The sequence below is a fragment of the Bactrocera neohumeralis genome, chromosome 4 (assembly GCF_024586455.1).
Source record: "Bactrocera neohumeralis isolate Rockhampton chromosome 4, APGP_CSIRO_Bneo_wtdbg2-racon-allhic-juicebox.fasta_v2, whole genome shotgun sequence".
In the NCBI taxonomy this organism is placed as follows: domain Eukaryota; kingdom Metazoa; phylum Arthropoda; class Insecta; order Diptera; family Tephritidae; genus Bactrocera; species Bactrocera neohumeralis.
The window spans coordinates 19969226-19982520 of NC_065921.1; the positions used below are offsets into that span (position 1 = coordinate 19969226).

Genomic DNA, 13295 nt, shown 5'->3' on the forward strand with positions numbered 1-13295 from the left:
TTTATTGCGGTATCAAAAACGGGATCAGATAATGCCACGGCTGTTCTATTAGTCGTAACAAAATTGTTGGGCAAACAGCCATCACGCATAGTTAGCAAGTTCAAACCCAATCCTCATTTCCCGATTTGAACAACTATTAACTGCACCATAAAATTTATTTATAACAGAATGATCTTAAATTGTTTGAGAATTACAGTGCTTAGAAATGCCTAAACGAAAACGAGTCAACTATCAACAAGTCATATACATATGTTATGAGAACAGCATTCGTTATCGGCTAACAGAATATAACGCTCTCTAACAAATACTAAAAGAACTCAAATACTTGCCAGTGAAAATTATCTAGCATTGAGAAATCAAGAGCACAAGCTATGTTAGTTTGGTGTTAGTAGTACGTTAGTGTAGTGCCAATAGACTCTTAACATGACACTCACTATTGAAGTGGTGAGTGCTGTGAGAGTTTTTCCGCTGCAAACAAACAGGCTACTCGCAGTCAGGCATTTAACAGCTCAGCTCTTGTTATCAGGTACTGGAAATCATTCCTAACCAAAATATCAACAAGCAGACATACATACATACATACTTGTACATATTTCAATATTGTTCTTGGGCAGTCTCTGTTATTAATAGAAATAATACAAGAAGCTAAGCGCAGGTAAAAATTACATAGGCAATGCTTAAAAATATCTGGAAAAAATCTTTCTGTCTGAATGAATGAAATGCTCTCACTATATATGTATGCACCTATATATGTACATTTGTATACACCTAGATATGTATATTTGTATTTTATAGCTCTTTTTGTTTAGCCATTGAAAATTTGGGATTTTTATTGTTTACTTGTGCGTGTTTTAATTGCTTTAGTGGCACTTTGGTAGACACTTGTTTATATCACTAAAACAGTGGCGGTTTCTCATCTAGATTTTATAATAAACATGCGAAATTTGTTTTGAATTTGTGGGAGAAAATTAAAATACCCTATGACTAAGTGCTTTTCGCTGAATAACAACACACAAATATACACATGAGATGATATTTGTTTTAGAATCTTTTTGTTTGAAGGATTTGCTAAAATTTTCCACAACAAAAGTGGATAAACATAAACACAAGTGTGAGCCACTCTATGTAATGCATGTGCGTGAACATAAGGAAGTAGCGAATTCTTCATAAAATATACTAAATCTCAATATAGTTTTATTTAATTTTTTTTCTAAAGACTCAATGAAAACCCTTTGCCGCAGCAATTTGCAAAAGATTATTGGGTAGAATTGAGTCTTCTAGCATATGCTAGAGAGGTGTTGAAGAAAGTAGGGAAAAGTCAGGCTATAGCGATGTAGACGACAAAGGCGAATGATAATTGTGTCTAGAAATTGTAGGCTGAAGCAAACTGTAGGCTGAAGCAAAAGTTTCTAAATAATGTCATATGTATATTTTTTGAGTCATATGAAGTACAGCTCACATTGTATAATTGTAATAGAAAGATAAGATTTCAGACTAAAAATCTTCTCAGACAGTTAAGAGAATACTTGACTCTGGTTATTTGAGCTCGCGTCAAAGATGGACACCAGTTAAGAAGAAAAAACGACATATGTACATATTTATAATTTTCTAGAAAACCAATGGTCAAAAATATCAACAACAAAAAACAGTTAACTTCAACTACACCGAAACTATAAAACCTTTCAGAGCTGTATTTCTTATAGCATTAAAAGCTATAAAAAAGTTTTTATCTTGATTTTGATGGATCAGTTTGTATGACAGTTACATATATGATATAGTGGTCCGATCTGAACAATGATATTAGAAGATATCTTTTCAAATAAAAAGTTTTCCATACAAGAACTTAATTTGGATCGATTAGTTCGTGCGTTTGTTCAAAAAATATTTTTTAAAATGATTTCTTTATATTGCAAAAATATCAAATTAAAGGATAGAACAATTTCAGTTTATTGGGGAAAAGTTTTTAAGCGATTTTAAATTGAGGTTATTTCAAGTTTGCCAACATAAGTATTATTTACTATTTTTTATGCTAAAAACTAATTGTCTGATTAAGATATATAAGTATAAGTATATACATCCAAAGATGTACGAGTATACCAGACTTCATCAGACGTGCCATTCAACACGCTCGTATCATCATTCCAACGCAAATGAAGTTTTAAATCAAAATTCACTAAAGCATGCGAACAATATAAACTCTTGTATAAAATAAATTTCTTCTTCGTTGTCAAAACAGACAAAACAAAAAACACAAATCATGTAAACAAAGACATTAAAAAGACCTAAAAAAGAGCCTGACGATTTATCAACAGTTATGAATCGAAATCAAGGCATGCCCAATGACAATCTAATGGTCAGCGCGGAGATTTTAATGACAAACAAAAACCTTTAAAGAATATTTATGTCGAACTGAGTGGTTAGTGGAATCGGGCTTATTGATAGTGTAAATCGGTAGACACTGGACATATGTACATATGTAAATGTCAAAAGCTGACGCTGTGGGTGTTTTGTGGTAAACAAATGGTTAGTTTTGTGGATACGCAAAAAATTCATAACAAAGTGAAATGCTAATGAAAGAAAGTGTGGAAAAATTTGCAAATTTTTTAAGTTGTTAAAAATTTAGTTCTTTTTGTTGTCTCAATAAGTTTGTTTTGCAAAGAAATGCTTACACAATAATTTTAAATCTGCAAATTATAAGAATGGTGATCCATTTCGAGGTTCCTACTTTTTTAAAGAAAATCACAGAAATTTCAAATTTAATGGGGAATTTTTATTATCATTCGAAGAGCAATCTTTGGCATTTATTTGTTGAAGATCATCTCTTTCAAGTGTTGGACGCGACTACATCTCAGATGATCTATCCGAAGAGTCCAATTTTCGATGATTCGTTCTAGCATTTCAACTGGTAACTGGCGAATGACAGAAATCTTCGTGGAACTGTTCAAGAGCCCATAGAGCGAAGTGATGTTCTTACACAAGCTGTATTTTGTACAGAAAAAGTCTCCAACGATATCTCGTTGTTTCGAAGTTAGCATCCAAATTGTTTTGAACATTATTAGGTTAATAAATCCTTTTTTTACAAGGCATGCCTAAATATGAACTTAACCTGGATGTTTCACTGATCATTGGAGTAGCTTATCGCTTTCAGCGAGTCAAGCATTCTTTAGAATGTGCGTCAGCGCTACCGAGGACTTGTCTTGAAGATTACCTGGCTCCAATCATCTTCCAAATATTAAGAGATACATTTCGGGTGAATTTTTGTTTGCGGCTTTCAATGATATGGCTGCATTAGCTTTGATAATGCTCTTCATAACCAAATAATCTGTTTCTGAACAATTTTTTTTTAATTTTAAATTAAATAAGTTGTCCATATTTTTATAATTTTATGTGCCAAAAAAGGATGGTTCAAATGCTAGACGCGTTTCATTTTGTAGCATTCAAGTGAGATATCTTTGGACCTTTTTATGGGATCAAAAAAAAAGCTGCTTCAAAACGTTTCGTGTATTCAAAACCCATTTCTTAAGTAAGGTGAAAACCTTTAGTCGAAAGACTAAACGGCATAATCGACCGTTTGTTCAATTATATTGCGCAATTGGCACTAAAATCAAGTGTTTTGAAAATCAAGACCTACTTCATTTTCCATACCAGGGCCCTATTCCGTACGTCTATTCGAAAAAATAATTTACTCGAGTTTGGAGTTTTTGTATTGGGTAACTAGATTTTCACATTTTCAATCCCATTTTCGAATATTCGTTAGCTCTTGAGTGGTGAAAAACAAAAACGAAAAATGTAAGTATTTATTCTGGCACAGGGTGGTATAAATTTCGTATAATTATAAGATTATTTCGAATTTAATACATTTTTGATACGAGATACAGAATAGGCCCCCTGTACTGTGAATAGATACTGGTTTATAACTGAGAATCCGATTCTTTCTTAGCAAAAAACTAGTTCGCATTTGATACTCGTAGAGTTTCAACGCCTATAATGAGAGATAAAGAGATGCCCAACTGTCATTGGAAATGAGAGAGAAACTCCCCTACCCGACTTTAACAGTTGACTGGATCGGGTAGGTTTTGACGTTTGACAATTGGAAGGACTGGAACGGCCAGATTAAAATTCTACCAAAAATATGTGTGAACGGAAGGATTTGTTGCCCCCAATCAAGATGAATTTAAATCTATTTGTTGAAATATTTGGTAATGTATCAGAGCATTAATTTTCAATTGAAAATTATTTTAAAAAATTATTAAATGAAAGTTAACAAGCTTAAAACCCTTTATTAAGTATTGGAAGTACAAAAGTCGGTTTCAGTCGGTCAAGGATTAAAGCAGTTTCTCCGCAGATTAAACATCCAACATATAGTATAATAATTTTTAATCGTATTTTGGTTTTTTTCGAACTGGCTACAATGGAAAATGTTATAAAACGCTAATTTGGAGGCGCTATCACACTGGAATAAGTTGGCCATCCCTTTATCACTGCTAATACTATATAATGACAGAATTGATCGCTACACCCACAACGATCCTCTGCCGATTAATTTCCATACTATCTAAGAAACACCGCTTATTGTGGCTAAGAATATTGAGGTCTTTAAGTATACAATTTCAAAGTTTTTTCACCACTGTTCTATCCAAAAATAGTGGTTTCACAAGATTGATCTCTTGGTGCAGTCATTACTGATCCTCAAGATGAAAGTTATAAGCGAATTTTGACACAATTGTCATGGAAAAGCAAATACAAGAATATTATAGATTAAAATTAAAAAAAAATGATACACCAATTTTTTTTTATTTTTCTGAAAAGTACACCAATGTCACCACAACGCCTTGTTAAAGCATAAAACAAAATATAATAATAATAATGTAAATATAATAAAATTAAATAAACGACAAATATGGACTTTCGCCAAAAATGTTCAAGTATTCTTTTGTTTATGTGACATTTGTAATTGTCTTTAAACGCACTTCAATGGACGTGTTCCACTTTTCTGGTTTATAGGTTTGCGTCTGCCCTTCTTTTTTTACAACCCGCACATTTTTTTCTACTTATCTGTCATCAGCTGTGTGGGCGTCAATTGTACTTTCTCATTTTTGGCACATTTTTTATTGCAACCTAGAGCGCTAATTTAATTTTATTATAGGCACACGACGCTTATCGCCGAAAGACAAACGACCAGACAGGCAATTCAGCGACTGCCAAAGCTACTTGACAGACAAAAATACGAACAAACAAACACAAATGGGTTGACCGACTATCAGTGATGATCGGTGTGACGCTGATAAAGAGTTAGTAAATTTCTGGGTACCATAAGCGGCAGCGTGCGCAAGCAGGGCACTAGCCAGTGGGTTTATTAGCTGTAGGGAATCATAATTTTTGCGCGCAATTAAATGCCGACCGGTTCTCTAACTCGAAGTTAGACCAATAAAATGATGCCTCCATACGAGTTAAACTAGTTCAAATGCTGGCGCGCAGATGACGTGTGACGTTCGCATTGTCTATGTGTCGCAGACGATTTCAATTTCGATTTGATCATTGGAAAAGTTGTTATGCGAATGCGTAGAGTTATCACCGCTGTCGCGGAATGTGCATATTTAATGGCTTAGAAGTGTGAATAGGTACAACAAAAAAAGAGACGTAATCACTATGTCAATTGAAATGTGCACAAATTTGCATAATAATGAGTGGTTGGCTGGCTGGCGGCTGCTGACGAGTGCGATAACGAAGGCACGGCTGAGCAGCGAAGGTGAGGCTGGCGTCAAAGCAACTTGGGTGGCGAGTTTTTTTGCAAAATGTTTCGTGTTTATGTTTTTGTTTGCAATTTTGGAAATATACGGGCAATTTAAGGTGCTATAAAAATCAATATTTTAATTAAGATACATAAAATTTATTATTCGATTCAAAATAAATCGTAAAATGTTGGTTTTTTAACGTAAGGTTTTTATTTTTTTGGGTTATGTTTGCAAATTTTTCAAAAACGTCCACATTGGTTGGGTATGAATTAGCTAAATTTGTAGGGATGACGCCCTTTAATAACGGGCGATCCAAGTAGAGGTACTTTTCTCTCAATATAATTGGCCTACTGAGCGTTCTATTCGCAACACCATCACCCAACTTGAGACCCCGCATGCATCATGTCATTATTGGATAATATTCGACCGAATAGACCACGTCCAGCACGCAGTGAAGAAAATATAGCAGCCGTAGCTAAGAGTGGACACGAAGACCGTAGAGAGTTGATTCGGCGCCGGTCGCAGCAACTCGGACTGACGTATGGAACGACTTGGAGCATTTTACGTCGAGATCTTAAATGAAAGCGTACAAAATACAGCCTGTGCAAGAACTGAAACCGCTCGACCTTCCCAAGCGACATAGCTTTGCTCCATGGGCTCTTGAGAAGTTCCAAGAAGATCCGACGTTTTCGAGTCAAATTTTGTTCAGAGATGAGTCCCATTTCTGACTCAATGGTTATATAAATAAACAAAATTGCCGCATTTGGGAAGAAGAGTAACCTGAAGAGATTTAAGAGCTGTCATTTCATCCAGAAGAAAGAACGGTTTGAGGTGGTTTGTGAGCCAGTGGAATAATATGTCCTTATTTCTTCAAAAATGATGCCGGTGAGAAGGTAACCAACAATAACGACCGTTATCGCGCCAAGATAACCGACTATGTGATGCCTGAAATTGAAGCTCGTGATCTCGGCGACATTTGGTTTCAACAAAACGGCCTCACTTTCCACACATCGCATTAATCAATAGATTTATTGCAAAAACACTTCGATGAACAGATAATTTCACGTTTAGGGCTGGCCCATTGGCCACAATGATCGTATGATATTACACCTTAGACTTTGTATGAGGATATGTAAAGTCTTATATCAATGCACACAATCCCGCTTCGATTCAGGACTTAGGGCAAAACATGATGCATATGATTCGCCAGTTACCAGTCGAAATGCTCGAACGAGCATCAAAGATTGGCCTCAACGACTTCTGAGACGTAGCCGCGGCCAAAATTCAAAAGAGATAATCTTCAAAAAATAAATGTCAGAGAATGTTATTTCAAAATATAATAAACATTTCGCATTAAATTTGAAGTTTCTGTGCTTTTTCTTTAAAAAAGTATGGAACCTGGAAGTGGATCACCCTTTAGTACCGAAACCGCAAAATAATTAGGGTTATGTAACAAAGATAAATAAACAATAGGAGTTACTTGACAATTGATTTACGCATTGAACGAAAGATTCGCCAACAAGAGTATAAATTGTAAACTGAAGCTGTAATAAAATTATCAAATGAAATCGAAAAAACACATGTTTTCATGTGTTTGTGTGCTGACAATAATTTAACTGAAATAACAATTATAATAAAAACAATAAAAACTGTCATTAAACAGACACCAATGACAACATAAACAAAATTATGTCATGTAACAAAATTCAATGACAACGCTGCTGTCAAACAGCCATCACTCTTCTCTCATTTATTACATTCACTGGGTGAACGTCTCTTATTTTTGCATTTGACTGCCAAGCCAGCAAGTGAAATTACCAAAAATTCTTCAAATTCGTTTTCATTTTCAACAAATTCTCGAGAGTAAATAGATTTTAATACAAATATGCCTTTTTAATTGACCGTAAGCAGACAGAAATAGCAAAAGAATTTGACACTTTTAATTTATGTTGTGGCAACTAATGTCATCAGCCATCTGTAAGGCAAATTGGTGTAGCAGTAACAGAGCTGTCAGTTTTTTTTTTTTTTGACCGCCTGTCAACTTGGCGTATTGCCCGCTTATTTTGTGTAATGTTGTTTGTTTTCTTTTTTAATTGCTTCTGTTTTCATTTTCATTTGTTGATTATTCAAATGTCATAGATATTTTTTGCCGACTACAAATTTTAAATTTACAACGAGGTGTGTTTTTGTGGCGAGAGAAGAGACAATGTAAATAATTTCAGATGTCATTGTCATGGTCAAATTCGATAGAATATTTTATAAGAAAGGCTGTATTCAATAAGGTTTAATTATAGTTGAATTGGATTATAGTTTTCGAATTATTTTTTGCGGTCGTTAACACTCTAGCATTGAGAGTGATATATCACATAAGAAAATATATAGATATATGCATATTTGGCGCTTAGTATCTACTGACTACTTTTTGGATTTAATCTAAATCAGCAATTTTAATAGTTACAATGTTTTTTAGAAACCTTTCATGACAGAAATAGACTCGAAGGTGTACGATATTGTTACATTCACAGCCGTCAGGTAACCTGATTGGTCAGTTCTTGTTTTATTTGACAAGAAATCTTCATAAAATTTGGCAAAGATTATTGCCTAAGGCGGAAGTGGAGTGTTCTGCCAGGAGCTCTCCACCAACTTTAGTTTCAGGCTACCAGACAATTTAAGCGTCTTTCAAGCGGAGGTGGTTGTCATCAAGATAACAGTAGGTGTACTGTTCCGACGTGCAGCTTTCTTCAGAGAGGCGTGTATTCACTCCGATAGCCGAGCTTTGAGCTCGCGGAATTTGTGCTCAAAACTATTCCAAGAGTCACCACGTTAGCAATAGCACCTTTCATATTTGACTTCTATGTGTGCGCGGTCGCTGCGGAATCACCGGAAACTGCAAAGCTGATGAGCTTGCTAGGGAAAACCCAAAATTTATACGATGGAATGCGAGTTGCTTTTTTGCGTTCTTGTGCTGAACTTATTGACCACCAGTGAGCTCGATAAGCGCTCGTCAATAACCGGAAGTTGTACGACTGCGAGTTCCTTCTAGCCCAGAGTGAACCGTAAGAAGGCCTCCAAAATAAGTACTTGCTCTTAGCAAATTCAATCTCGTTGCTATTGCAGGTTTTCTGACTGGACACTGTTCAATAGGTTCACATCGGTCCGGCGAAATATTTTGTCGGATGCTCTTTGCCAAAGCTATATTTGCCAGACTGGGATTGAAGTATCTCGGTAGATACACCTTCGGTTCAAAACACTTTGTCGATCTATGAGGATCCGATTATCCACTTTTAGGAGTTAATGGGTAACGACTAACGAGTAACTGCATAAGTGAAAACTATCGATTAGGATCAACCCTGCGACCTAACCTATTGCTCGAGTCAACGCTATAATCTTCAAATAAATTGCTTAGATCGGACCACTATAGCATTAAGCTGCCATTAATGAGCTCATCAATATCATAAAAGTCCTATATTCACACAGACTTATGTAGGTTAATACAAAAATATTTGCGCTCACCTTCGGTAACGGCTTTTTCTTCAAAGTACATGTTTAGTTCATAATAAATTACAAATTCTTCGAATTGTTTGAATTGCACTTGAATAGTAAAAATAATTTGCATGTGTAATTGCAATTTCTACTTAACATAAATATATTTCTGAGTATTTTTGCACACTTTTTGAAGACAATTGCAACATACGCTGCCAAATGACAATATGATTAAGCCCATTCAGCGCAAAATAGCCGGCTGCACTTGATATTTTCTTAGTGAAATTTATAACGGTGTATTTAGCGACCAAAACAAATGTCACAAACTATTTTTAGACAAATTATTCGTAATTATGTGTTAATTAATAACAGAACGCAATTTCATTAAAAATAGAAGTGGCGAAATTTCAATTATTTCATTGCGTATTTGAGCAAAAAATGTGTTTTGTAGTTCAAATGGCACTCGAAACGATCAAAATTATTCGAAATACAGGCATTTGTACAACAAAAAAAATATATATATACATACACTATAATGTACATTATATACATATATAAAACATATCTACATATGTGCATCGTGAACAAGTTCAAAGCGGCATAATTTAACGGTTCACTAAATAATTTCAAACATTTTTGTTAAATAATTGTGAAGCATAATTGTGATCGCGCTGCTGATTATCACGATGAGCGCCAACGACCATTATAAAAATGCAATAAAAGTGTCAAATGTCAAGAAATTGCTGAAAGGCTAGCCGACAGGCATAAATATTTATAAACTTATACACATACATACGTACATTTGTATGAACGAGCTAGCTGACAGCTATAAAGTGAGCGTAACACTTCAGCTGATTTATTGTAGTTGGTAAATGGTAGCATATAGAAAACAATTATGCCATAATAATAAACGTATGTTTGTATATAGAGGTTGCTATTTTTTAATAGGTTAGTCCTTAAACGTGGAACGTTTTATTTTTTCAGATTTCGTAAATCTCTGAGCTGCAGATAGAGAGCTGTATGACGTTGTAGACATGTGGCACATACGATAAAAGAGAGACATCCGTCCGAAACCGGCGGATACAGTGAAATATCTAGGGCTCATCCTGGAAAGGAAGCTTTCATGGAAGCCGAATGTCGAAGAGTAAAAAAGGCATCGATTGCCTTATACAGTAGCAGAGGAGACAAAAGTTAGGGTTAGAAAAGAAGCCATTGGGGGATAGGGAGGTGCAGGATGGTTGGGAGCTTTTAGGAGCTCACTATCAACTCCAGCTTCAGACTTCCTGACTAATGCAGTGTCTTTTAAACCGAGGTTGTAGCCATTAAGGTAGCAGTAGATCTACTGCTCCGGTGTGCAGTCTCCTTCAGAGAAGGGACCATTCACTCAAATAGCAGAGTGGCGATACTAGCCTTGAACTCATTATTAGTGCGTCCAGGGTTATTCGAGGAGTGCCTAACCTCGCTTTTAATAGCAACGAGTGTCTTTGTGATAAGCCTTGTATGGATGCCATGCCATAGCGGAGCCGCTGAAAATTGCCAAATTGATGAGTTGGAAAGGAAGAGAGCGGGTCGGTGCTCCCGTATCCTCTTGTGTTCTACTACTAGATACCACTTGGGTGTGCATATCTTCAGACATACCACCGAACTTTCGAGGTTGAAAATTAAACGCCTGTGCAAATTTGTATTGGCTCTTCAGCGAGTTAAGTTTGAACACAGGAGTTCGTCTTTTCTATGGCTTTACAAAGGACTAGATATAGCAGTCGACGTGCGAAATTTTATCAGCCATTTAACCTAACCCTAACCTAACGTCTGTCTATAATCTTTGCATTTAGTTCATAAAAGTAGTTTTTTTACATTTTTTCAGGAGAATTCATATATTTTTATAATTTTTACCACCCTCTTATATTGTTTTATCTATTGTTTCTGCCCCTGTATCATCAACAATGTGCTAAGTAGTGATGTAACCGCTGGCATATAGAATTTATACCGCTTCGCTCTGATACAATAAATCATGGTTCTAATTATTCATATATGTACATATGTATATCTTCATACTATTTGTCAATAAAAATTTAATACGTACTTATGTACAATATACCATATTAACACTGTCAACACGGTGACTGTGAAGCTCTAACTCTTAACAACAACTAAATTACGATAAAAGTAAAAAAAATTGCAATATTTTTCACACTGATCAACAATAAAATCCCGCAAATAATTAATGTCGATTTTTATATGAAAAGAGTAAGAATTAACACTGCTATGAAATTAAAAACAAAAAAACATGAAATATTTGTATATTTTTTTAGATATGGATCCGAAAATTTGAACACATCCATTTCTTCACAATATTTTCACAAACACATCGTATTACTCACTGTTTATTTACAAATCGTATTCGTATTGACCTAAATTTGAAATCAGATCGTTTGAAATTTTGCATAGGAATTCACTTTGCCGATTTGCATTTTCGAATATTTCAAACGTTTTTATTTTCTTTCCAAAACGATTTACGTCACAACTTAACCGGCATTACTCACATACATGGGTCACATACAATATCTATGTTATATACTCTCATGTATGTACATATGTAAATAATATCAACCATGCAGACAATAATATATGTATGTACATATATGTAATAAAGTGTGTAGAAGTGAGGCTGAGGTGTTAGAGTTTCCACACTGAGCTTTATATTCTGCACATTATTTGCATACTTCTTTGACTGTATTAAGTAATCGCATAAATATACACGCACAAGTCATAGATACCAACATTTATATAAATACATACATATGTAGGTGCAAAAAATCTACTTTTTACAACTTTTTACAAAAGCACTGCAGTCATGCAAATTTATATACATTCTTATATGTATGTATGTATACACAAATACAGCTATGTTTGTATGTGTGCTTATTTATGTTAATAGCTTTGCATGCGTCTATTGTTGTCGTCACATGGAAACAGCAGGGACTCTCCATGAAACTGTAACTAAACCACTTCAGTACAAAAGACTGAAAGAAACTTGGTGGTCACCACATACACATTGGTACATACATATGTAAATGTATGTTGGATAATGTTATTAATATTATTCACAACTTAAGAAGAAAATATTTACAATGAAAAGAATAAGATCGATTTAACTAAACATTAAGTACGAAAGCTGAACCGACTGCCTCCATTCCTCATATAATTCGCTTGTGCAAACATATTTCAAATAGAATAGAATAACAGATTTGATTTAACATAAAAACGTTTAAAATGTAAAATTTAAAATATCGAAAAGTTCATAAAAATTCACCACTATAGTACATTGAAATTAATGATTTAAGATGCAAAGAACTTTTAACTTACCCTATTTGCTGGCACCCGGCAGGCCAGCCGCCTCCTCCATTAAATTTGCACACACAATTCATTTTAAACACTAAATACTTAATATTTACTTTCATCTCACTAATACTTTGATTATTTCATATACTCTTTATATATATCAAAAATTAAACACATAAATTACTAACTTTTAACTTCACTTGCATTTTCAATAAACGCCCATAATTCATTCAAAACTTTTACTATTTTAATTTGACATGTCATCGCGGTTATTGTTTACATGTAACAGCTGACGAAGGGCTGCATTAGCGAAACAAAATAGTGATGCAGCGTAGGTGCGATTGGGATAGCAAAAGTAACGAATGAGTGTTTGTAATTTTTTTGCAAAGCTGCTGATTTACAAACAAATATATACTTGTATGTATATGTATGTATGTATGTATATACTTTACCTTCTAGAACGGCACTGACGGCAATTATTTACAAGTATGTTGTAATGTTAATTAGCTTCACGGTGTTCACGTGTTTGGAAATTGTTCGGTTAATTTGCAAATAAGCGTGAAGTGTGAACTTCAAACTGTTTAGTATAATATTTGCAGAGCAAACATATAATACATATGTATGTCATATATACATATATGCACGCATATGTACATATATACATAAACACTTAGCATCGTTATAGTTTTTGTCTGGACAGTAATGTCAATATTGTGTTCTCATATATCAATACAA

The 13295-nt window shown here is 34.5% G+C and overlaps 1 protein-coding gene across 1 annotated transcript in view; it reads right to left on the bottom strand.

The window, feature by feature from the left end:
* The window catches only part of LOC126755963 (tubulointerstitial nephritis antigen-like), a 68154-nt gene extending 55460 nt beyond the window's left edge, over positions 1–12694 (bottom strand). Inside the window, exon 1 of the mRNA XM_050468704.1 lies at positions 12585–12694. The gene's annotated coding sequence lies outside the window, so the exon portion shown is untranslated. The remainder of the gene's footprint in view (positions 1–12584) is intronic.
* Between the last annotated feature and the right edge of the window lie 601 nt (positions 12695–13295).